The sequence below is a fragment of the Pantherophis guttatus genome, chromosome 17, assembly GCF_059756535.1.
Source record: "Pantherophis guttatus breed Tessera chromosome 17, ASM5975653v1, whole genome shotgun sequence".
In the NCBI taxonomy this organism is placed as follows: Eukaryota; Metazoa; Chordata; class Lepidosauria; order Squamata; family Colubridae; genus Pantherophis; species Pantherophis guttatus.
Window position 1 is genome coordinate 5,315,607 of NC_142079.1, and position 4,394 is coordinate 5,320,000.

At 41.7% G+C, this 4,394-nt stretch overlaps 1 protein-coding gene across 1 annotated transcript in view; it reads right to left on the bottom strand.

Annotated features, from left to right (window-relative positions):
* Window positions 1–509: 509 nt before the first annotated feature.
* Window positions 510–4,394, bottom strand: part of RBM19 (RNA binding motif protein 19) — a 143,414-nt gene continuing 139,529 nt past the window's right edge. Inside the window, exon 25 of the mRNA XM_087880186.1 lies at window positions 510–1,412. The gene's annotated coding sequence lies outside the window, so the exon portion shown is untranslated. The remainder of the gene's footprint in view (window positions 1,413–4,394) is intronic.

Here is a 4,394-nt window from a genome sequence, read left to right on the forward strand (position 1 = left end):
AGAGAAAGAGAAAGAGAGGGGAGAGAGAGAAGAGAGAAAGGAGAGAGTTTGGAGAGAGAAAAAGAGAGAGAGCGGGGAGAGAGAGAGAAAGAGTGAGGAGAGAGAGAGGAGAGAGAGGGAAAGAGAAAGAGGAGAGAGCGAGAGGAGAGAGAGAGAAGAGAGAGAGAAGAGAGAGAGAGAAGACAGAGAGAAAGATTGAGGAGAGAGAGAGGAGAGAGAGGGAAAGAGAAAGAGAGAGGAGAGAGAGGAGAGAGAGAGAGGAGAGAGACCCCACGTTCGGCCCCACCACCCGTATAAAAATTCTGGAGTCACGCTGATCCTAAATTTGTAGCTATGAGTAAAAGGTGGATTGATTGCATCTCTAGATTTTATTTATTTATTTATTTATTGGTTCGATTTATATGCCGCCCTTCTCCGGAGACTCAGGGCAGCTTACAATACGTTAAGCAATAGCCTTCATACTTTTGTATATACCTGCTTAGTAGGGCTTTTGGGCCCCCCAAGCGGTGTTCTTTTTTATACAAAGTCAGCTTATTGCCCCCCACAATCCGGGTCCTCATTTTACCTACCTCGGAAGGATGGAAGGCTGAGTCAACCTTGAGCCTGGCGAGATTTGAACTCGCAGTAATTGCAGGCAGCTGGCAGCTAAGTGCTACTTAACAGCACTTTAGTCCGCTGCTCCACCAAGGGTTGACACAAGTGATCTTTGCGTTAGAAGTACCATGTTTCCCCCAAAATAAGACCCTGTCTTATATTTATTTGAACCCCGAAATAAGCGCTTGGTCTTATTTTCGGGGAGGTCTTATTTTGGGGCACGTGGAGCAAGACGAGGATCCTCTTCTTACCTGATTTCCAGCTCTGTCTCCCTAACCCTAACCCGAGGAAATGGCGGGGACCGGCTGCATGTGCGTTTAAATATTTTTTGGAGAGGGCTTATTTTGGGGGGAGGGCTTATTTTGGGGGGGGATGGCTTATTTTAGCACATGTGCTCAAAAGCCCGATTGGGCTTATTATCAGGGGATGTCTTATTTTCAGGGAAACAGGGTATCTCCCGCCTCCAAAAGATCTTGCAAAGTTCATTTTGTAAATATGTTATATGATGAAGATGTTATCCGTTCAGTTCAGTATCTGACTCTCGGTGATTCTATATGCCAGGCCTCTCCACATCTTCCAATCTCGCACTGCTTCTTTGACTTGTTCTACCCTCTGACTGGTGTAAGCTTCGATGGTCTCCAGGCGTCGTGTTCTTTGAGCAGCCTGGTTTCCATTGACCGCTAACTCTTCCAAACATCATTGCTTTCTCCAGTGAATTTCAACTCCCACGACGTGGCCAAAATAAGTGAGACATGGTTTCGTGATGTTGCCTTCCAGTGACACGTCTGGTGTTCGAATTATAAACCTTCCCCCTGGATCTGCAAATTGGGACAAATTTAGTCAATGTCAAATGTGGTGACCACGAGACAGAAGCCACACCTCTTTGTAATGCAGGTCATGCTTGATGGGCTGTCTGCTAAAATAAAGCCAGGTCATGGCACACACTTGAAAGTAAATCAGGAAGACTGCAATTGGGGAGAGAACAAAGAATGCTTATCTACAAGAAATATGCATGGATAAATCTTGTAACAATTCTGGGTAGTTAGAAAGTTGATAAAAGTAACAAGAGTTAGACAACTTGCAGGCCTCAGCTAAAAATTAGGAATATAGATGGCCTGCAGCCAATAAAAATGTGTATTAGATAACTCCTGGGGCATTCATTAGCCAAGGCTTAGGAATAGGGACAGCTAGAGACCAATAGACCAAATTGTAGAATTATTACTAAAATGTTTATTAGATGATATTTCTTACTATCTCGCCTTGTTCCGCCTTCTCTTTTAGTGAAAATGTATAAAGCTTACTTAATCCTTTGTTCTTGGTTCTTGGCGCCCTTTTCCTTGGAGTACGCCAATAAAAAGCAATCAGAAAATCTGCACCTCGTGTCTGGCGTCCATCATTGGCTTCAGCACCAGGCTCAGACCCGAATTGGGGACAACATGCTGACGAATCTACTAAAGGGGGTGGGGGTGGGACTGTGATCACATGATCACAGCAGCCATCTTGAATTTTTTTTTTTGATCCTAAAACCTGGCCCAGGATCCACAAGGGGGTCCCTTCAAAACCGTTAGAGGTTGTCTCCGAAACCGTTTTCTCTGCTGCTGCTGCTGAGTTATAAATTCTACGTGAGCGGAGTTTTAATATTTAATATTAAAACACGGGGAGGTCCTGCGAACAGCCCTGAGTTCATTTCAATTTAATTATCTGAAATCAAAGGGAAATAAAAGGCGATGTTTGTCCTGTCCTGGCTTGTTTTGTTTTTTTTTTAAAAAAAAATATAACAAGGCCTGTTCTGCCTATTTGGGGGGAAAAAAATTACGTGCAATTTTTTTGATCTAGATGCAAATAAGAGATGCTCGCCTCTGTCTGGAGAAGGAACTTTGGCGGGGTGATTTCCCATAATTTATTCCGACAACACAGCCACAAAAACATGTTCAAAAGCAGGCAAGGTGTTTTTTATTTTATTTTATTTTTATTAAATAAAAGCATTAACGTGACATGGCTTTGCTCCACGCCCAGGGAGAGAGAGAGAGAGAGAGAAAGAGAGAGAGAAAGAGAGAGAGAAAGAGGGAGAAAATTTGCAAATTTTCACACATTTCCCCTAGGTGAAAATTTGTCAGTTTCACAGCAAAATCATATTTTTAAAAGGTGAGGGAACATCAGTGGTCCCTACTGCTGCCTGCCATCTCCATCACATGTTATTTTCGTTTAGAATGGGGGGGGGGAAAGAGGATGAAAGGGAGGCAAATCCATATATTCACTCCCACCCTCCCACCCCTTTAAAAAACAGACTCACAATGTTGCTTCCTCACTCACCAGAGTGTCTGACAGTGGCCTAGGTGCCATTTTCTTTTTCATGTGAGGCTAAATTAGGAAAAAGTGGCCCTTCGGCAATCTCTGTTTTTTTCTTTTATCCATTCCCCCCCGCCCCCAGTGCATTGATTTCTAAAAGATTATACCCAAATTTTGACTGTTCTCTTACACTTTGAATGATGAAGGGGGCTGGAGTAGAAGACCCCCAAGGTTCTCTTCTCTTCTCTTCTCTTCTCTTCTCTTCTCTTCTCTTCTCTTCTCTTCTCTTCTCTCCTCTCTTCTCTTCTCTTCTCTTCTCTTCTCTCTTCTCTTCTCTTCTCTTCTCTTCTCTTCTCTTCTCTTCTCTTTTCTCTTCTCTTCTCTTCTCTTTTCTCTTCTCTTCTACTCCTACTCCTATTCTTATTTCTATATTCTACTCTACTCTACTCTACTCTACTCTACTCTACTCTACTCTACTCTACTCTACTCCTGCCCTGCCCTGCCCTGCCCTGTTCTTGTTGTCATACCTTGGAGGGAAGCCGTATAACATTGGGAACTTTAAGCTGTACGCATCTGGAGGAGCGTTGTGTAACTTCTCTTCTCTTCTCTTCTCTTCTCTTCTCTTCTCTTCTCTTCTCTTCTCTTCCATCTTCTCTTCTCTCCTCACCCCTCCTCTCTTCTTTTCTCTTAATCTACTCTACTCTACTCCATCTTATCTTCTCTTCTCTCTTCTCTTCTCTTCTCTTCTATTCCATCTTCTCTTCTCTCCTCTCCCCTCCTCTCTTCTTTTCTCTTTATCTACTCTACTCTACTCCATCTTCTCTTCTCTTCTATTCCATCTTCTCTTCTCTTCTCTCCTCTCCCCTCCTCTCTTCTTTTCTCTTAATCTACTCTACTCTACTCTACTCCATCTTCTCTTCTCTTCTCTTCTCTTCTCCTCTTCTTTTCCCTTATCTCTTCTCTTTTCTCTTTTCTATTAAATTCTAATTCTATTCATTCTAATTCTCTTCTCTTTTCTTCTTCTCTTCTCTTCTTTTCTTTTCTCTTTTCTATTAAATTCTAATTCTATTCATTCTAATTCTATTCTATTCTATTCTAATTCTTATTCTTATTCTTATTCTTATTCTTATTCTTATTCTTATTCTTATTCTTATTCTTATTCTTATTCTTATTCTTATTCTTATTCTTATTCTATTCTATTCTATTCTATTCTATTCTATTCTATTCTATTCTATTCTATTCCCTGCTCAAGCAGGAAACCCTACACCGTTCCAGACAAAAAGCTGTCCAGTCTCTTCTTAAAGACCTCCAATGATGGAGCCCCCACAACTTCTGGAGGCAAGCCCGTTCCACTGATTATGTTCTTGCAGTCAGGAAATTCCTCCTTAGTTCTAGATCGGATCTCTCTTCGATAAGAAGCCTTTAAGTTCTAGACTAGGGCCGGAACATCAGCTAAGAGCGGGTTAAATGCAATATCAATGTGTTATATATATATATATATATATATATAT